The following is a 22848-nucleotide window of genomic DNA, read 5'->3' as shown; positions in this document are numbered from 1 at the left end:
ACAGTATGCGTTAGTTTTCTATAAATAAGGAAACTTCATAATTATCACTAAAACTGTTAATTAAATTAAAGGGTAAGTACATAATGAACAGAAATGCATCTTTTCTATTAAATTCAAAACTTATCTCCTATTTTCCCTTTGATAAATCTAGTTTAAAGTATTCTCATATGGATTTCCTTAATCCCTGCAAGCAGACGAGAGATCTTGTAACAATCTGTCTCAATAATTAACTAAAAGCACAGAAATAACTTGCTTATGTATGACCTTTTAAAATGACCTACTCAGACGGCTAGGATACTAAATAGTGAGAGGACATAAAGAAATAGCCCAGTTTGCTAATTGTTGATTTTTAATTGCAATTAAGTCAGCACTGAAAGCATTTTTTAAAATTAGTTTCACTTTTAATTTGTAATATTTCTGTGAAGTCTTTTAGCATTGTACAGATGCACCTTAAAACTGGATCTTTTATTAATAATCCAAACAAAGCCTATTTTAAAATATAATTTATAGCAGTGGCTCCCAAAGTGGGGTCCTCCAGGCTCTTGGGGGCACATCAGGGGTTATGCATGGGTCTGTCCTGTGAGTAAGGCCTGAATGTGCTGAAATGATGTTCTGGCACTTTTGCCACATGGAGGATGCCATTTTGTCTTCAAAATGGTGTCCTCCACGCACCATGATCTATTATGCACACTGTGTGCGATGTCACGCTGGCTGGCGCGTTGTCACCCTGGCAGGGGCATTCTGGTAGTGACAGAAATGAAAGGGATCTGGGACAATTAGGCAGATGCCAAAGCGGCTTTTGGCAGAAAAAAGTTTGGGAACCACTGATCTATAGCAAATGACCATGAGTATACACTACACATAGAAAAGCAATGGCAGATTTTGTAGCATGTAATCATCAATTGGGAAGAAATCTTTAAGAATGAATAGTGAACATGTAAGAGCTGTGGAACACCAAGCAGCACCATTTGCAGGCAAACAGGTAAAAAAACATTGGGGTTCAGCCAAGTTATATTAATATATTTCCTTAAACAGTATTAGATAACTGGAGAGCTTACTTGAGTTTGGACAAATTGATTTCTGTCTTCACCTGGAAATGTCATGACAAACTGAAGGCATGGGGTGAGGAAGGTGCTAGAACTAGAAGTGTTCAGGCACCCCTTGTTACTTTGATTGTCTTTTTAGTTATTATTTATGTCTGTCCATAGTAGTACAAATTCTCTCTTTTTTGCCTACATACTGAACTGAAGAGGAATAAAATAGATGTTGGCTAACTAAAAACCCAGAAATAATCAAGGGGCTGATGTGCAAATTGCCTGAGTTAGAAGATACTCCGCACCAAAATTTGTATTGTGAAAAGTGCACTAAAAAGGAAAGAGACTCAGTCTCCCACAACACAATTTGCAGTTTAATCCTGCGTAGATAGATATTCTAACATCTTGTCTGAACAAAAATAAATAAATAGATCATGCTTCTTAAACACACAGTAGACTCCAGAATTTCTCTCTGAACTCAGGAATCACAGCTTTGAATTTTATAGGTAGATAACTCACTTTTTAGATTAATATTAGCAGTTAATCAGTAATGCCAAAATCTAAGGGGTCTAATTTCTACATGTTTTTAAGTACTATGAACAAATGGCTCACAATAATTCAGACAACTTTACTAAACATATACCAATTCCACAAAATGCTACCGAAAAATGTAGCTAAAATAAACACATTACATAATCCCAAGAGTAGAAGCCTGGCCTTTCCGGAACAAAACCCTTTACAAAGCATTGATATCTTCATAAGGAACTGGTAGTTTTTCAGCTCGGCTGTCCATAGGAAATTGTTGCTAATGTGCTCTGCCAAAACCCAGGGAGGCAGCCTCCTGCACGCCAGATTACTTTGGACTGCTGTGAGCTGTGACATCACTGTATTAAAGTTCGGTTTCAGCCAGACCTCTGCTGCTTGTGGTTAGGGGGAGGCCCTGAACGTGTCTATTGCTGGTGGATCCCTTGTACTTATGGGAGGGGAAAAAAGGCTTATCCAACCAGGACTTGTCTACTTGCTGCATACTCAATAGGTTTTTTTTTTTTTTTTTTTTTTTTAACTCCAGCATGTAACTCCACCACAAAGGAGCTGAAGTTCAAATAAGGCTGCTTTAGTCCTGCATGAAATGATAGATTCAAAACTTTGGAATTGAAATGCCTGAGTTCTCTTCTTTCATCAAAAGAAAGTTACTACTTCAGCCTATTGTCCCTCCATGCCTATAGCATGAGGATGTTCATCTTAGATTCAGCAACTAGCTGTCTTTTTTTCTATCAAAGAAAAGAGTTTAAACAATAAGAAAAACAAGATTATCAGAGCCTTAGGGCATTAACTTTTCTAATTATAGTATCAAATGTATAAAACTTTTCAGTGGCAGAGTCTAGCTAGCTTTCACTGCAGACATACTTCTGATACAGAGATGTCACAGTTCCCATGGATAAGCTGTTCAGTTAATCTTTGATAAAAAGCCCGTTAAAGGCTGAAGAAAGAAGCCAAAGGCAAAGGAAACACGGTAAGAATGTTATCATAGTACAGCTGGTTTACATTTAAAATATACAGATGTTTTCACATGTATGAAATAATTTCCAGTGCACAGAGACTGAGTTATAAAGCCAGTCTTTTAGTAGCAGCTTTGTTTTGTTATGAGTTTTATTACAATCTCTCTGATGTAAATTTAGTTATGAACTGTGTAATGCTTATTAAATAAGCAAAGAAATATATATAACTGTTACAAAAGTACTCTTGCATCCATACAATTTGTAACTAAAGTTGAATTTTGTAAATTTTTACTCTAAAACGAAAATATAATGTTTGGTAAAAATGATTTAGTGACATTTTACAGTGTCAGACAATCAAAGACTTCTTGCTGAGCAATTAACTTTTAAAGAACATGAAGATTATTTCCTTCTTACTTTATTCTGTACATAGTTGGAGGTTTTGTGCCTTCTTCTCATACTGACTGTACATTTGTTCGAAGAATTCTATGCTTTTCAGCAAAACTTTTCATGACAAAAAGCTCTACATTTCTTTCATGTCTGCTCTTTGAAAGAGCTATTGTATTAAAAACCCGGAAGCCTGCCTTCAATCTCTTCTACATTAAGTCAGATTAACCAGATATGAAAGTTCCTGTAAATCCCTACAGGTTTTATAAAATATCCTGCTGTTTGGAAGTTTACGTGAACCCTTTACTTTAAAAACAAAGTAGTATTTAGATGCATCTTTTTGCAAGTACAGCATTCACCAGCTTTACTGGTTAAATACAAGCTTTTGAACAAGCAAAATAAAAGTAAGTATTGAAATTTTGTATTACAGGGCTACTCCATACTAACAACACACTGAAAGACTAAGCGTTAGCTTTTTATACTCTTTTCAAGAGTGATTGGATTATGTGAAAATAAAGTGAGGCCACTGTTAAGGGAAGTAACAGCAAATGCAGTGCTTGCTTTCAATAACTACATTCCAAATCCATGAGAGCTAGCTTTACTGAGACACAAAGAACAACCCACTAAATGGATTCTGCCTGCTAAATTTCTTGATGATCCAGAAAGAAAAGCTGTACTTCTTGCAATTAAAAGAGCTACTTTCTTTTGCCAGAAACTGTACGAAAGAAAGACAGAAGGCACAACAAGATGTAATCCCTTTCTTACAGCAATTGGTACCATTTCAAAACAAAAGTACTCTAAGAACTAATTAAGATTCCCTCACTCTGCTGTATTTTCATTAGTCATCCATTCACTCAACAACAAAAAAGTTGTTCAGAGTTTTAAGAATGAAGTAGTGTTTGAGGATTGGTTATTACCCACAATTTGAACTGAGCAGAACAAGCTGAAAAGAGTATTGCAATGAATCTGTCTGAAGTAGTTCATTTCATTTCAGCCAGTAGATTAGTGTTCTGCTTATGGGAATCCAGTAACTAATGGCAAAGAATTCAAAATACCCTTACGCACCCAGGAATTCCTAAAATCAGAGTAAAACGAGTTTTCAACTTGTAAGCACATCACCTTTTCTATATTTAAAGTAAATGCTGTACCTGTCATTTTTTCCCCTGGACTCCATTTGTTTACTTTAAACTTTAAGTAAAAATGTAGAGCTATTCCCTGAATTGCCAAACACACATACTGTTGTACAGTATTTGCACTGTAAAGTTCAATTTCCTGTTACAAAACAAGTAAGCCAACACAGAAAAAATTCTAGTAAAATCTTTTGTTTAATACATAGCAATCTCCTTTCTCCACAAACAAGAAACAAAATAAATGAGTTTACTTAACAAGAAAATACAAATCAATTGATGTCTTTCCACTCTTGGAGAAAACAGAAAAATCTTTCTAGCTCTGACTGAGCTAAAGGACAAGAGTTTGTTAGCACAATGCCCACAATTCTATAATAGAATGACTGGAAAATGGGGCATGTAAAGTGTATGTTTTTTTAAGCACTTTGACAGAAGGAGTGGGGACTGAGGAAAAAAAAGACAGCTTCAGAAAATTATCAAACTAGTGTTGTGAAATCAAGATCAAATTACTGACTGGTGTTTTGAAGATGCCTGCTAGTTGCAAGGTTTCCTACAATCACTGACTACCAAATGATTTTACAGAAGTAAGAATTAAGATGATTTTTCTTCAGAAAATATTTTAAATTTCTATTTGCCTTTTAATTCCAATTAATGTATAGAATTGTATGTTTACTGTAATCTAAAAGAATGCCACCTGTGTGTGATGGACAGGGGAGGCTTGGGGGATTTTACAGAAACACGCATTGCTGCCTTGTTCCCTATTTTGGTTAAACTTTTCTCCTTCAGAGAACGGTAACGTAATAAATTAAGTGTCTATCACAATTTCGTGTGTGAATACATGTAACACATATTCATATTTATTTTAAATGGTCACATTTTTTCAGAGAAATACCATATGATCCAACACTAGGCCTTTCATGAATCTGACTTCATTTGTGTGTATAACCCTACTTGTGGAAGTTGCACAAACGGCTTCATAATACAGTTTTTTAATACTGGAGTCATCCAAGGAAAACAGCCCACCCAAACCTAACAATTACCAGTAACTCTACTATAATAAATGTAATCTACACAAAATTATTGGTTCAACTGCTGACTAGGCTTTAGTTCCAGATTTATTTAGTATGTGCTGAAAAACTAATCCATTAGTATTTATCTGGTGTTACATTTATTTTTCTTTTGAAGCAAAAAGCTATAGAGATGCAGTTCCAGAATGTTATGTGGTGTTCAATAAGAGCACATCTCATGCAGTCACATTCTCTTTGGATTAAGCTATCTATATGGGGTATTTCTAAGAGGATCTAGAGTGCTACTTTAATTAGTAAACTATATGCACTCAAGTAAGAAATGCAGCAAAAAATACCTTTGCATTTCAGGCCAGAGAACCACATTTAAGGATGGGCTCTGGGCTTCAAGCCCTGTTGAACCAGAGGAGGATGAATAATTAAGATGAGAATAAACTGGGAGCTCTGGCCTCCTCCCATCCCACCCTTGATTAAATTTAATTTGTAAGTTAGTAGGACAAAGACATGACATTTATTTAATAAAACCAGTTATACAAATGTAGGGTGAGGCATAGGAAATAAAAGCAAAGTAACTGAACAATGAAAATTTGCAGCTGTCTTGTTAATGCGATGATGTACTACGTTTAGAAAAACAAAATAAGGGTCCAACCACTTACATTAGAAATCCTATCTTATTCCATCTGACAGCTCAGTGCTCTTGTTCATATGCGAAGAGCCTGTTTCTCAATTTGGGAAGATCTCCCTTTTCTACTGAGAAAAGGAGTACTTGTGGCACCTTAGAGACTAACCAATTTATTTGAGCATAAGCTTTCGTGAGCTACAACTCACTTCATCGGATGCATACTGTGGAAAGTGTAGAAGATCTTTTTATACACACAAAGCATGAAAAAATACCTCCCCCCCACCCCACTCTCCTGCTGGTAATAGCTTATCTAAAGTGATCACTCTCCTTACAGTGTGTATGATAATCAAGTTGGGCCATTTCCAGCACAAATCCAGGTTTGGGTGGGGGGGAGAGAAAACCTGGATTTGTGCTGGAAATGGCCCAACTTGATTATCATACACATTGTAAGGAGAGTGATCACTTTAGATAAGCTATTACCAGCAGGAGAGTGGGGTGGGGGGAGGTATTTTTTCATGCTTTGTATGTATAAAAAGATCTTCTACACTTTCCACAGTATGCATCCGATGAAGTGAGCTGTAGCTCACGAAAGCTTATGCTCAGATAAATTGGTTAGTCTCTAAGGTGCCACAAGTACTCCTTTTCTTTTTGCGAATACAGACTAACATGGCTGTTACTCTGAAACTTTTCTACTGAGGATTACCAATACTCCAACCTGAAGTGCATCTGAAAACCTGCCCCCCTCAATTCCCTAATTCCAAATTGCATAGGTGCTGGAACTCGGGGTGCTGCCGTATCCCCTGGCTTGAAGTAGTTTCCATCATAGACAAGGTTTACTTTCCAGTTTGGTTCAGTGGCTCTCAGCATCCCCAAAGTACAAACTGTTCTAGCACCACTGCCAACTGGCAAACAATTTTTTTAGTATTATAACCTTTTGTTAAGAACAATTGCTGGAACCTCAATTTCTGGAATATCAGTTCCCAGCTCCTGGCATCATGTAGTTAATTAGTGAAGCTGCAATAAATTAGGCTATCTCTGATGTACAGTTACAGCAGTGCAAATTGTCACTAAAAGTCACTGGAAATCTCCTTGTGTAAAATCTTGCCTTAAACATGGGAAATTGTTGTCTCGCGAAAAGCAGCCTCTCATGGTGGATACAGTATCATGTATCACTTACATATAAACTGGGTTTATGCAGTTCAGTGCATGAGTCTTTCATACCAACTGTCCTCTATCTTAATAACAATACACTATATATAGAAGAACAAGAGTAGCAGAAAGTTAGTCAACTAGTCCTACTTAGCTCCTGAAATCTTTAAGATTCCCTTTTCAGAATAGTATCACATACAAGTGAAGACAGGGTATGAACTGTGTCTTTTGATATGAAATCTATAGCTGATAAATTTTATGCAGTATTGCCTTAGAGTTTTCCAGACAATAGTTATGTCTGTTGATATTATTTTGCTTTTGTATTTCTCCAGAGTTTCCTAGCATAAATGCTATTTTGTTTTCTCAAAATGTTTCCCAACTACCATGCACTTAAAATAATTAGCAATTCTTACCCCAATAAAAAGCATAATGGAAGTCAAAGTTTAGCCACAATTCATCTTTCCTATGGTCTCAGCTATTTTCCAAGATGCTGAAATTTAAACTGTGGTAGGAAAACCAGGGTTACAGATGCCATAAAAATGTCTCATGAAATACCAACCCCCCATCACCAAGTAGAGACTTTTTGTTGCAGAAATTCTTTAGGATTACAGACATTATACATACAGTAACAATAATAAATCTCGCCTTATATAACATCTTTCTTCTTCAAAATGCATTACAATTATTAACTAATTAACGCTACTAGCTAAGAAGTGCTCAATTTAAACAGTGCAATCTGCAGTATTTGGGGTTTATTTGGTGCAGTTTTCATAGAATCTGAATGATGCTTTACAGAACACACAATGTGAGTTGCTAGAAGTCACATTTTTCAGCTAATGAAGTTATCAAACCCTTATATTCACGTGCACAAAAAAAATCTTTCAAATGTAATAACCATTAGAAAATCTAAGAGAGATAATCTGATACAAGTATATGTATGTATTTTTCATTAAAATGAGGGATTAACTTTTGTATATAGTCCTACAGTTATTCATAAAACAGAAATTTTCAGCCTCATTCTTATGAGGTCATGACAATACATAAGTGAAATACCTATTTAGTTTCAGATGGTAAAATACTCAAGTCTTGTGGAAATCTCATTTGTGAGTTTTAAAAACATTTATAATAATCAACAATATTTTGATTAAGCAAGAACGTTCCTACAGAGTACAAATGCCTTACAGTGCAATATGGAAAAGCAATTCCCAAAGTCGCTTTTTCTTAACTTGTGACTAACAAAGCCAAAGAAAATAATTATTTGCTTTTACTTTTCAGGGACTGGAAAAATACCGAATAACTTTTTCTGAAAGTTTATTTTCCCTTCACTCTGACGATAGGAATGTCCTCTAATTGTGTCTCAAGGGAAACCAAACATTGACAGAGCAAATATACACCAATCAGGACACAGATTACAGTTCAAATAATAGAGAAGGGTGAATACTGGATAAATGTGCTCGCAAACATATTAATCAAATCCTATTCATGATTCAATCCAACCACATTTATGTCCTTTGTGTGGTTTTTCATGACCACTCAGAGAGTTGGTTTATGTGAGTAGAGATGTTTGCAGAGGAGCTTTTATTTGTGTAAGTGTGGATATTCAGTATGACCTAGTGCGTTTGTGAGCATTTACGGGAATTCATAGCAAAACTGTTGGCACATCCATATTTATGTAAACTGGCTTGTGTGTTTTGGTTTGAGGAGTTTAGGAGACAAGGAGAGACGAGGAGAACATTTTAAAGTCACTGGCGTTCTCAAGCAAAATAATTGCAGTTTGAGGAGCCCTGGGGAGAGAGAAGGGAAGATAATGAGGGAGGAGAGATGTTCAAGAAGCAGAAGAGTCCCTAGCTTGGAGATACTTTGTTTTTATAATGGGGCTAGATTACAGACTGTTTGTAGAGTGGCCAGATACTGAAGTGAGAGTTTCACATCTGGTTACAAACATGGTCCTGCTCAAATAGGTACTGGCCACTGTGACAGAGAACAGCTACTGACAGACAGGAGGGGTGCCAACAGAGAGAAATCAGGGATCACCAGAGAGCAGCACCCCTGTTAAGGAGAAATAGGGGCAACAGCTACAAGAATTACTTAGTATGAAAGTGACAAAAGGAAACTGAATGCAAAGTCTGCTAGAGAGCCAACAGATGTGACATACCTTTCTTTCTCTGTGAGGAAGGAATCCAGATATCATAAAAACGGGGAGCCTTCTAAATAAACAAATATAATGCTATCTTGTACAAAAGAGGACAGAAAACTAATGTGGCTTAAACTTCCCTAGGTCTGTGTGTATGATCTGTTTCTCTCCACTTCCCCCCCAAGTATACCATCCTCTCCTTGACAGATTCAATGAGCAAGCAATTTGTTCAGGCAGGCATCTTGTTTATAAAATTCAAGTTAGCCAATCAGAGAACAGAAACAATGTCATGTGACTTAGGTGACCACTTGCACAAAAGTACCCAACACCCAATAATCAGTGTTCATTCTGCAGATAAGCCATTTTCTATAATTTGTTCACATACATTTTTGATTGAACAAGTACAAATACCAATACAGAAAAAAAAAAGTTTTTTTCAAGGACAGATTGCAAACAGAAAAAAGTGATAACTTTGCTAAACAAGCATCCAGCTGTGCTGAATAACAGCTACAATACAGGAACATGTACTGGACTCTGCAGCAAGAACAGCATTTCAACAGGGACTTCTTGTTCTGTTAATATTTGTATATCGAATGGAACAATCAACACACAATCATAGAATCATAGAATATTAGGGTTGGAAGAGACCGCAGGAGGTCATCTAGTCCAGTCCCCTGCTCAAAGCAGGACCAACACCAACTAAATCATCCCAGCCAGGGCTTTGTCAAGCTGGGCCTTAAAAACCTCTAAGGATGGAGATTCCACCACCTCTCTAGGTAACCCAGTCCAGTGCTTCACCGCCCTTTATAGTGAAATAGTGTTTCCTAATATCCAACCTAAACCTCCCCCACTGCAACTTGAGACCATTGCTTCTTGTTCTGTCATCTGCCACCACAGAGAACAGCCTAGCTCCATCCTCTTTGGAACCCCCTTTCAGGTAGTTGAAAGCAGCTATCAAATCCCCCCTCACTCTTCTCTTCTGTAGACTAAATAATCCCAGTTCCCTCAGCCTCTCCTCGTATGTCATGTGCCCCAGCCCCCTCATCATTTTCGTTGCCCTTCCCTGGACTCTCTCCAATTTGTCCACATCCCTTCTGTAGTGGGGGGGGGGAGGACCAAAACTGGACACAATACCCCAGGTGTGGCCTCACCAGTGCCGAACAGAGGGGAATAATCACTTCCTTCGATCTGCTGGCAATGGTCCTACTAGTGCCCAATATGCCGTTGGCCTTCTTGGCAACAAGGGCACGCTGCTGACTCATATCCAGCTTCTCATCCATTGTAATCCCCAGGTCCTTTTCTGCAGAACTGCTGCTTAGCCAGTTGGTCCCCAGCCTGTAGCGGTGCATGGGATTCTTCCTTCCTAAGTGCAGGACTCTGCACTTGTCCTTGTTGAACCTCATTTTGCATCACATTCTCCCTTAAAGAAGCAACTTCTTGAACTAAGTGAAAGGCAGAGACATGGGTGTGACTGTTCTCAAGGTAGCCAGGACTGAGAGTCACCTTGTTATCCCCCTGCCTCTAGCGAGAGGTAGTCTTGCCTGTGATAGCTGGGTTTTAGCTCCCTAACATTACCAATCTATCCGCCACTAAACCACTCTCCTCCGTGCTATGCAAGCCCTGTCTTTGCCTGGTATGTCCCCTTGAAACATTCCCTGTGATATTCAGCTCTTGACACTGGCTACTCAGAAATTCCAGATCCTTTACTCCCAAAGCAACAGTGTACCCCAGTTTTACCTTAAATCAGTGCTCCTGCATAGTGCACAGCACTTATGAGCATTTATAATAAAACAAAAGGAGGTTTATTTAAGAAAGAAACAAGAGAGAGTGATGGAAACAAGTGGTTACAACTAGGGCTGTCAAGTGATTAAAAAAAATTAATCACGATTAATCGCACTGTTAAACAATAATAGAATACCATTTATTTAAATATTTTTGGATGCTTTCTACATTTTCAAATATATTGATTTCAATTACAACACAGAATACAAAGTGTACAGTGGTCACTTTATAATTGTTTTTGATTACAAACATTCGCACTGTAAAAAACAAAAGAAATATTATTTTTCAATTCACCTAATACAAGTACTATAGTGCAATCTCTTTATCATGGAAGTGGAACTTACAAATATAGAATTATGTACAAAAATAACTGCATTCAAAAATAAACCAATGTAAAACTTTAGAGCCTACAAGTCCACTAAGTCCTATTTCTTGTTCAGCCAATCTCTCAAACAAGCTTGTTTACATTTGCAGGAGATAATGCTGCCTGTTTCTTGTTCACAATGCCACAATAGAAAGTGAGAACAGGCATTCACATGGCACTGTTGCAGTTGGCGTCGCAAGATATTTGCATGCCAGATGCGCTAAAGATTCATATGTCGCTTCATGCTTCATCCACCATTCCAGAGGACATGCGTCCATGCTGATGACAGGTTCTGCTCGATAACAATCCAAAGCAGTCTGGACTGATGTATGTTCACTTTCATAATCTGAGCCACCAGCAGAAGGTTGATTTTCTTTTTTGGTGGTTCGGGTTCTGTAGTTTCTGCTCTGGAGTGTTGCTCTTTTAAGACTTCTGAAAGCATGCTCCACACCTCTTCCCTCTCAAATTTTGGAAGGCACTTCATATTCTTAAACCTTGGGTCAACTGCTGTAGCTATCTTTAGAAATCTCACATTAGTATCGTCTTTGCGTTTTGTCAGATCTGCAGCAAAAGCGTTCTTAAAGTGAACAACATGCGCTGAGTCATCATCCGAGACTGCTATAACATGAAATATATGACAGAATTCAGGTATAACAGAACCAGAGGCATACAATTCTCTCCCAAGAAGTTCAGTCACACATTTAATTAATGTATTATTTTTTAACAAGTATCATCAGCATCATCAGCATGTCCTCTGGAATGGCAGCCAAACCATGGGGTATCTTTCCTGGGTATCTGACTGGTGAATCTTGCCCACATGCTCAGGGTTCAGCTGATCACCATATTTGGGGTCAGGAAGGAATTTTCCTCCAGGGCAGATTGGAAGAGGCCCTGGGGGTTTTTCGTCTTCCTCTGCAGCATGGGGCACAGGTCACTTGCCGGAGGATTCTCTGCACCTTGAAGTCTTTAAACCATGATTTGAGGACTTCAATAGCTCAGACATAGGTGAGAGGTTTATTGCAGGAGTGGGTGGGTGAGATTCTGTGGCCTGCATTGTGTAGGAGGTCATACTAGATCAGTGGTTCTCAAAGCTGGTCCGCCGCTTGTTCAGGGAAAGCTCCTGGCATGCCGGACCGGTTTGTTTACCTGCCGCATCTGCAGGTTTGGCCGATCGCGGCTCCCACTGACCGCGGTTAGCCGTTCCAGGCCAATGGGGGCTGTGGGAAGGGCTGCCAGCACGTCCCTTGGCCTGCGCCGCTTCCCGCAGCCCCCATTGGCCTGGAGTGGTGAACCGCGGCCAGTGGGAGCCGCAATCAGCCAAACCTGCGGACACGGCAGGTAAACAAACCGGTCCGGCCCGCCAGGGGCTTTCCCTGAACAAGTGGCGGACCAGCTTTGAGAATCACTGGACTAGATAATCATAATGGTCCCTTCTGACCTTAATATCTATGAATATATGAAGGGCATATGAATGTTTAGCATATCTGGTGCATAAATACCTTGCAATGCAGGCTACAAAAGTCCCATGCTAATGCCTGCTCTCACTTTCCGGTGACATAAATAAGAAGTGGGCAGCATTATCTCCCATAAACAAACTTGTTTGTCTTAACGATTGGTAACAAAAAAAAATCTACATGTGTAAGTTGCATTTTCATGATAAAGAGATTACACTACAGTACCTGTATGAGATGAACTGAAAAATACTATTTCTTTTATCATTTTACAGTGCAAATATTTCTAATCAAAATTAATAATATAAAGTGAGCAGTGTACACTTTGTATTCTGTGTTGTAATTGAAATCAATATAAGAACGTAAGAATGGCCCTACTGGGTCAGACCAAGGGTCCATCTAACCCAGTATCCTGTCTTTCGATAGTGGCCAGTGCCAGGTGCCCCAGAGGGAATGAACAGAACATGTAATCATCAAGTGATCCATCCCCTGTCACTCATTCCCAGCTTCTGGCAAATAGAGGCTAGGGACACCATCTCTGCCCATCCTGGCTAATAGCCATTGATGGACCTATCCTCCATGAATTTATCTAGTTCTTTTTTGAACCCTGTTATAGTCTTGGCCTTCACAACATCCTCTGGCAAGGAGTTCCACAGGCTGACTGTGCACTGTGTGAAGAAATACTTCCTTTTGTTTGTTCTAAACCTGCTGCCTATTAATTTCATTTGGTGACCCCTAGTTCTTGTGTTATGAGAAGTAGTAAATAACACTTCCTTATCTACTTTCTCTACACCAGTCATGATTTTATAGACCTCAATCATATCTCCCCTTAGCTGTCTCTTTTCCAAGCTGAAAAGTCCCAGTCTCATTAATCTTTCCTCATACGGAAGCCGTTCCATACCCCTAATGATTTTTGTTGCCCTTTTCTAATTCCAATATATCTTTTTTGAGATGGGGCGACCACATCTGCACACAGTATTCAAGAAGTGGGCATACCATGGATTTATATAGAGGCAACATGAGATTTTCTGTCCTATTATCTATCCCCTTCTTAATTATTCCCAGCATTCTGTTCGCTCTTTTGACTGCCGCTGCACAGAGTGGATATTTTCAGAGAACTATCCACAATGACGCCAAGATCTCTTTCTTGAGTGGTAACAGCTAATTTAGACCCCATCATTTTATATGTATAGTTGGGATTATGCTTTCCAATGTGAATTACTTTGCATTTATCAACATTAAATTTCATCTGCCATTTTGTTGCCCAGTCATCAATGTAGAAAAACATCCAAAAATATTTAATAAATTTCAATTGGTATTCTATTGTTTAACAGTGCAATTAAAACTGCGATAAATCATGATAAAAATTTTAAATCGTGAATAATGTTTTGAGTTAATCACATGAGTTAACTGCAATTAATCAACAGCCCTAGTTACAACACAAAACAAAATTATAAAATGCAAACTAGTGACTACACTTAATAATTACCTTTCCTGCTTAATAAAGTAGGTCCCCAACCCCGGCACAAAATTCAGTCTGTTGCAGAGCTTGCTGGCTTCCCATGAACCAGGAGCCAATCTTTCATGAAACACCCTTGCTCAGCAGTGTATTTTCTCAGTGAATGGATGCTGAGTGCCTGTCTCCACCTTGCCATATACTGAATTCATATTTTGTCTTTATTCAGATACAGGCAATTCCTTGTCTATTATAATGTTCCTTTCTACCTCCAAATGGTTTGGATTGTTTGCGCTTGTCTGATGGTTTTCCATGGTCTATTCTGGGGAAGGGCGAAGGGTAGACAATTGAGCCTTGCATTACTTTACTGGCTAATCAGGGAAAGGTCACAACTCCCTCCTGCATAAATGCTCCATCACTGAGACGAGTTTCCCTGGTGGCTAACCTTTACGACCATAAGGCATAGTTTTCAACATAGTTACATTATTCTTTAAATATTACCCACACACAGCTCTCAATGATTACGAGTATTGATAAGTTACAAGCTTTCAGTAGAGAACTCACATGCTACCCTTCATGGATAAATACTATGAAAATGGTGTATTAGTTATTGTGAGTTTGTCTGGCCTGAGACAGGAGTTGCTTGTAAAAAACAGGGAAGCCTTTGTCTGTTGGTACCAATGGGCCTCCATGTCACAATGGGATATGAGAGGAAGAAAAGATTCAGCACAATCTAGTCAAGTTGTTGCTCTTCATTCGTGCTTCCTTTTCTCTAGCCTCCATTTTTGAGAGGTGGCACAAGGGACAAACGCTGGATATTCTTATGTTCAGATGAGGATAATGAACCTAATTCCCATGTTCCTCTGTAATTCTCCAAAAATGAATTACCATTGGAGAAGCTGAAGAAACATTTCTGATTTGCTCTATGGTTCTTCAGCCTGGAAAAGGAAGAAGCACCCCAAATCCAGCACTCAATTAAAGTCATGAAACACTGTAAAAGGGTCATAATGGAACTCTGAGGGGGGGAAAAAAGAGTTTCTTTCCATGGGTCATAATAAACAGGGTTTGTGAAGAGAAAAGGTCTACAATTCAAATACTGAAATCAAAGCCATTTTACATCTACTGTGCTGTAGACATTTACAAGAATGGTTTCATCTGTGTGGAAATATAAACTCTGGAAACCAAGTGTGACCTGCTGTGCAAATGCTGGTTATGAAAGTTAAAGCTATCTGGGGTAATTTTAATTTCTGTTCTTTATTTTTCCAGAGTTTTCAAACTACTCTGCTTTAAAGAATACATGGAACTTGTTTGTAACAGCCAGTTCCTTGCTACTTTGGACATGCTGAACCCAAAACTTGTATCTGACGAGTTCTCAAGATTCTTGCCAAACACCATAAGCCACAATCCCTTTCTAATTGCAAAATGAAAATGAGTTTCATTCTGGTTATACTAAAATTTGAGACACATGGGAAATAAACAATTTTCAAAAAGATCCACAAAAATCATTGCTGATACAGTTTTCTTGTATCATTTACTGAAACATACTAACAAAGCCTCACTACAATTCTATCTCTTTAATTGGTATAATTACAATTAACATAATACTACCATTGACGTTCAATTATATTTTTATTCAGAGTATGTGAATATCTGTAAAAATGATCTAAACAGGCACATTAATTATTAGCATGATGCTTTGTAAAAAATGTATGTTAAATAGAGTTGCCACTTAATTTCATTTTACGCAGTAAATAAATAATAAATTATTAATACTACAGTATTCCTGCTTAGAATGGCAAGACCTTGCTATACAAATGTACTGACTCCATTCTCTTGTCTGCTTTCCTCATAGCAAGTCCACAAAAGCAAAGAGCAAGGAGTTTCCCAAAGAAAGAATACTAATGCTATTAACAGCAATGCAGTAAGGTTTTTTCCCATCTTCTTCTTGCCCTCCCCTTCAGGCTAGTATGTTCTTAGGGAGGTGTACGTACACTGGAAATTTTTCAACAACTTTATTACAGTTGATCAAAAACCACTGCAAGTTCCACCAGTGGAACTCCCAGGGTGGAGGGACAGGCATATGCAGAAAGCAAGCTTTCTTACTATCATGTTATCTAAATATGCTCTAAGCAAACCAAGCTGTCACAATGGCAAAAGTTCCAGGGTCCACAGACTGTGAGCTCCTCAGAGTAGGCACTGACTTTCCTGAACATTTGGAAAGCACGTGACAGGCATTACCATAAATAAAAGGTAATATAAAAAGGGTGTTAACAGAACATTAAGGTTGCAAAGTCAAACACTCAGTAATTGAGAAATGCTAGAATTAAGATTGCCCATGTCCACTAATTCTGACTGCTCAATTTGAGCCATCGAGGGCCTGATTTTTCAGAGTGCTTAGCATTTTATAGCACTTGGATATGTTTAAAGCACAGCTCCCATTGACTTCAGTTGCAGCTGTGAGTGCTCAGCCCCAGAGTCTAAAGTTGGATACCCAGAAAACGGGGAACACACAATTAGTGGCCACAAATGAAAATGTGTGTGTTATTTGTTGAGCATCACACAGAAAATCTGCGGCAGAAGCAGGGATAGATTCCAATTCTCTTGGGCAGCACTCAACTAACTTAACCATGGGACTATCCTCTTTTCTTCCTTCCTCATTCACTAAACACCTTCCAACTTCTGCAACAAATGAGGAAGGGTCCCAGAGACTTTAGTAAAGCTTTTGATACGGTCTCGCATGACCCTCTCGTAAACAAACTAGGGAAATGCAACCTAGATGAAGCTATAAGATGGGTGCAAAACTGGTTGGAAAACCGTTCCCAGAGAGTAATCATCAGTGGTTCACCGTCATGCTGGAAGGGCATAACGGGTGGGGTCCTGCAGGGATCAGTTCAGGGTCCGGTTCTGTTCAATATCTTGATCAATGATTTAGATAATGGCAGAGAGAGTATACTTATAAAGTCTGCGGATGATACCAAACTGGAAGGGGTTGCAAGTGCTTTGAAGAAAAGGATTATAATTCAAAATGATCTGGACAAACTGGAGAAATGGTGTGAAGTAAATAGGATGAAATTCAGTAAGTACACCACTTAGGAAGGAACACATTGCACACATACAAATGTGTTGCACACATACAAAATGGGAAATGACAGCCTAGGAAGGAGAACTGCGGAAAGGGACCTGGGGGTCATAGTAGACCACAAGCCAAATATGAGTCAACAGTGTAACAATGTTGCAAAAAAAGCAAACATCATCCTGGGATGTATTAGCAGGAGTGTTTTATGCAAGACACAAGAAGTAATTCTTCCGCTCTAGTCCGCACTGATTAGGCCTCAACTGGAGTATTGTGTCCAGTTGTGGGTGCCACATTTCAAGAAGGATGTGGACAAACTGGAGAGAGTCCAGAGAAGAGTGACAAAAATGATTAAAGGTCTAGAAAACATGACCTATGAGGGAAGAATGAAAAACTTGGGTTTGTTTAGTCTGGAAAAGAGAAGACAGAGAAGGGACATGATAACAGTTTTCAAGCATTTAAAAGGTTGTTACAAGGAGGAGGGAGAAAAATTGTTCTCCTTAACCTCGGAGAATAGGACAAGAAGCAATGGGCTTAAATTGCATAAAGGGAGGTTTAGGTTGGACATTAGGAAAAAATTCCTAACTGTTAGGGTGGTTAAGCACTGGAATAAATTGCTTAGGGAGGTTGTGGAATCTCCATTGTTGGAGATTTTTAAGAGCAGGTTAGACAAACACTTGTCAGGTATGGTCTAGATCAGTTGCTCTTCACTATTTTTGAAGTGGGGGGCCACTTTGGCAAAAAACCTTCAATGTGAGAGCCACATGGGGTGGGGTCAAGGGGTTAGGCGTATGGGAGGTGGCTCAGGGTAGGGCAGAGGGTGGGGAGCAGGGGTGAGGGCTCTAGGGTGGAGCTGGGGATGAGGGGTTCAGGGTGCAGGATGAGGCTCAGGGCTGGGGCAGAGGGTTGGGGTGCGGGTGAGGCCTCTGGCTGGGGGTGCAGGCTCTGGGAACTTAGAGGGAACTTAGGGAGCTGCACTTAGGGTTGATGGCTCGCAGGCCTTGCAATGAAGAACACTGGTCTAGATAATAATTAGTCCTGCCATGAGTGCAGGGGACTGGACTAGATGACCTTTCAAGGTCCCTTCCAGTCCTTTGATTCTATGACAACAGCCTCATTAACTTCACCGACCAGATCCTTTCCCCGAGCATAGTCCATCCTGTGTTCTGAATGAGTCTTTTCCTAACTTTGGAGTGCTTGACTGTGAAACATAATCATGTTATTTTAACATAGGGGCTTTTCGTGTGCAATATCCCCTTTTTTTTTTTTAAAGCGAACTCAAAAAAACAAATTTCAACATGTGGCATCATATTGATACCCACATGACTCATCAGCTGGGTTAGAACCTTTAGATCCACTGTACAGACCTCTGCCACTTTAGAGAGGGATTAGATACCCACTTTGCCAGTGGATTTCTCAGATATTTGCTGACAACTAGAACAGGCTAAAACTCTGGATTTCTGGTTCACAAGAAATGTTGGCATTTTGAAATTTGTTTTTGTTCCAAATCAGAATGAAACGACATTTTCGGAAATTTCTCAAAAAACAGAAAACATCAGAAAAGTTGTTTTGGAAATGATGACACATGGTGTTTCCAAAAGGAAATGTTCTCCTCAGACCAGCATCTGTTGACTGAAATTGACGGCTGCTTGGGTAATGTAGATTGTGAGAAAATGTCTGAGAGATAGTCCCTTTTTTAACATTATAAAGCTTCAAAAACTAATCCTTTTTCCTCAACCTACAGCAGGTCTGGGCAATACTATGATTGCCTTCATGTGTTTAGAAAAGCTGCATTTCAGAGTTTTAGAAACCAATAATAAAAAGTGCAAAGAAATAATTGTCTTTAGTTCTAAGACCAGAAATGGATCCAAATTTAGGGATTTTAATGCTATTGCCTTTACTACATAAATTACTATTTTTATTATAAACTTTGACAGTTAAAAGTGGGTATAGAAGAGGGGAAAATTATATTAGAAAAAGTCTAGACTGCTAACATTTTCACTTTTAAAATCAATTTTTTCCACTGACACAAAAGTCATAATTGTACCTTTCCACTGGATTTAAATGACTGTAGCTGTACATTTCTCATAAAAATGTAAATTGGGAATATGAAATCCATTGCTTTTAATTTGTTATTTTAAACAAAAGCAAGTGTTTTAAATGAAAATTAGGGTTATAAGGAAATGTTTTACATGTACAGCAAAACAAGATAATAATGGCATGTTGGTAAAGAAAAAGCCAAACTAGGCATTACACGCTGAACAAGTTCGACATTGTATATTTTTATGCAAACTGGATTACGCACACATACACACATTCAAGTGCAATATTTTCTCACAAACTTTTCAGTGCTTTCACTGTTCTCTAACCCACACAAAAATTAGCTGAAATACCCAAGTCAGTCTGAAAAGAAAGAAATCCAGCATTTATACAATGAAAGAAAAGCTGTAATATAGATGGCTATTATAGGGTATTAACTCCCTTAATCCAAGTAGCATTAATGGGAGTTACTATTTGCACACATCAAGGCAAAAATATATTTAAAAGAAAATCATAAAAATATCTTAACCTGATTATCGAGAAGCTACCTAACCACCCCTTGTGAGCATAACAACAATGCAAGTTGACCAAAATGAAGCAATGTTCAGAGCTACAGTATGCAAAGGATTTCCAAACAGGTTCGTATTATTTTTCCTTAGAACAAAGAAAGAAAACCAAACTGCAGAAATAATATGAAAGTATGTTTTGATTCATTAAAATTCATTAAAAGGGGCAACCCAATTTTTAAAGGAAAGTGCAATATATACCCCTTCAAAAATTCTAGTGCACTTTACTACACCCCCAATGAGGTATCCAAGCTCACAAACAGATGAACGTATATTTTGCAGTGCACCATCCTGTAATCTAAGTGTGTACTTATAAATATTTGAGTTCCATACTCTAAATATTTATTCTGATGCAATTATGTAATAGGCAATTATTGACAGATTTATACACTGAGTGCATGTTATTCAAAAATTAACATCCAAAATATCAACTCTCACAACAGAACTGAGAAACATAGCAAACACACACATACCTGGTATGATTTTATATATAATGTGTAGATCATGGAGTTTTTCTTTCTTTAGCCATTGTGAAGAGAACTGGGAATATTTAGAAAAGACTGAATATTTTATGCAGTATTTAGCAGACATATGCAATGCCAAGGAGTTATTTGGTTGCATAGCTGAAAATGGAACAGCCTCAGAAAAGTTTATTAATGCTAGTGACACCAATGTTGAACTCATAATGCCTAAAAGGGTGACGTCTTATAAACCCTTAGCCGTTGTGGCCACTGTGTTTTATGAAGAAAAGTGCCCCAGAGATCCGCTTTGAATACCTGAGGGATTAAAATCAATTTAAATATCCCCAAAATGGCACTACTATTGCAAAAAGTCAATAAACACTAGTAGCTAGTCTGTACAGGAGTGTTGAAGGCAGATCCCGTTAAGGCAGTAACTTGTAATGTAAGGAGGAATATGAAGGAAATGGGATTTTCCTTGTAAGAGTTACATTAAATACTTTAGTTGAAAAGCAGTTCAAATAACTGAGAGAGATAAATTCCCTCTGCTGAAATTGTGTGATTTTAAAGTATACAAAGCACTTGCAACCCCTTCCAGTTTGGTATCATCCGCAGACTTTATAAGTATACAATGTTTTGGGGTCCAAGTTCCTGATTTATTAACGTGCAGGATATGTAAATTGTGTAGGAATGTTTTCAGGGTTGACTGATGTATTCAAAACATTCTACCCTGAGATCTAATGTTACTAATCAAGGTAAAAAAATACCTAAAGCCAGACACCTCCTGCAAATTTAAGCAATAGAACAGATGTATATGCTCCTTTTTAGTTGTTAAAATATTGTTGAACACCTTTATATTTAATATAGAGCTGTCAATCACAGTTAACACAAACAATTAACACAAAACAAATTAACTAGACTAAAATAATAGGTGCAATTAATTGCAGTTTTAATCGCACTGTTAAACAATAATTTAATACCAATTTAGATTTATTATAAATATTTTTGATGTTTTTCTACATTATCAAATATATTTTAGTTACAACACAGAATACAAAGTGTACACTGTTCACTTTATATTATTTTTATTACAAATATTTGCCCTGTAAAAAGATAAACAAAATAAATAGCATTTTTCAATTCACCTCCTACAAGTACTGTAGTGCTGTCTCTTTATTCTGAAAGTGCAACTTACAAAGGCTTATTACAAATTATTATTATTATTATTACTTTAGAGCCTACAAGTTGAAGCATGAAGGGATACACAAATGTTTAGCATATCTGGCACATAAATACCTTGCAACTCCAGCTACAAAGTACCATGTGAACACCTGTTCTCACTTTCAGATGACACTGTAAATATGAAGGAAGCATTATTTCCAGTAAATATAAACAGACTTGTCTGTTTTAGCGATTGGCTGAACAAGAAGTAGGACTCAGTGGACTTGTAGGCGCTAAAGTTTTACACTGTTTTGTTTTTGAGTGAAGTTATGTAAAAAAATTAGCACTGTCAAGCGATTAAAAATTAATTTCCATTAATCGCACTGTTAAACAATAATAGAATACCATTTATTTAAATATTTTGGATGTTTTTTCTACATTTTCAAATATATTGATTTCAATTACAACACAGAATACAAAATGTACTGTGCTCACTTTATTTTTGATTATAAATATTTGCACTGTAAAAACAAAAGTAACAGTATATTTCAATTTACCTAATACAAGTGCTGTAATCCAATCTCTTTATAACGAAAGTTGTACTTACAAATGTAGAATTATGTACAAAAAATAACTGCATTCAAAAATAAAACAATCAAGGGGCATATGAATGTTTAGCATATCTGGCACGTAAATACCTTGCAACGCTGGCTACAAAAGTGCCATGCGAACGCCTGTTCTCACTTTCAGGTGACATTGTAAATAAGAAGCGGGCAGCATTATTTCCTGTAAATGTAAACAAACTTGTTTGTCTTAGCAATTAGCTGAACAAGAAGTAGGACGGAGTTGACTTGTAGGCGCTAAAGTTTTGCATTCTTTTGTTTTTGAGTGCAGTTATGTAACAAAAAAAATCTACTTTTGTAAGTTACACTTTCATGATAAAGAGATTACACTACAGTACTTGTATGATGTGAATTGAAAAATACTATTTCTTTTCTTTATCATTTTTACAGTGCAAATATTTGTAATCAAAAATAATAATATAAAGTGAACACTGTAAACTTTGTATTCTGTGTTGTAATAGAAATGAATATATTTGAAAATGTAGAAAAACAACCAAAATATTTAATAAATTTCAGTTGGTATTCTATTGTTTAACAGTGCGATTAATCAAGATTAATTTTTTAATCACAGTTAATTTTTTTGAGTTAACTGCGATTAATCGACAGCCCTGAAAAAATATAATTCTACATTTATAAATTGCACTTTTACAATAAAGAGATTGCACTATCGTACCTGTATTAGGTGCACTGAAAAATACTATTTCTTTTCTTTATCATTTTACAGGGCAAATATTTGTAATAAAAATAATAATATAAAGTGAGCACTGTACATTTCGTGTTCTGTGTTGTAATTGAAATCAATATATTTGAAAATTAGAAAAATATCCAAAAATATTTATAATTAATTTAAATTGGTATTCCATTATTGTTTAACAGTGTGATTAAAACTGTGATTAATTG

At 37.5% G+C, this 22848-nt stretch overlaps 2 protein-coding genes across 5 annotated transcripts in view; one reads left to right on the top strand and one right to left on the bottom strand.

The window, feature by feature from the left end:
- Positions 1–22848, bottom strand: part of RALGPS1 (Ral GEF with PH domain and SH3 binding motif 1) — a 394814-nt gene that overhangs the window by 163373 nt on the left and 208593 nt on the right. The window lies entirely within an intron of this gene.
- ANGPTL2 (angiopoietin like 2) overlaps positions 2108–22848 on the top strand; it is a 41463-nt gene continuing 20722 nt past the window's right edge. The window contains exon 1 of one of the 2 annotated variants that reach the window (XM_074973520.1): positions 2108–2547. The gene's annotated coding sequence lies outside the window, so the exon portion shown is untranslated. Of the gene's footprint in view, positions 2548–15878; positions 15949–22848 lie in introns of those variants that run through there. The other variant, XM_074973521.1, reaches the window with a different exon arrangement.

Source organism: Natator depressus, chromosome 16, assembly GCF_965152275.1.
Source record: "Natator depressus isolate rNatDep1 chromosome 16, rNatDep2.hap1, whole genome shotgun sequence".
Classification (NCBI taxonomy): Eukaryota; Metazoa; Chordata; order Testudines; family Cheloniidae; genus Natator; species Natator depressus.
Note: the sequence above shows the minus strand (reverse complement) of the source record. Positions and strands in the feature narration are given on the sequence as shown.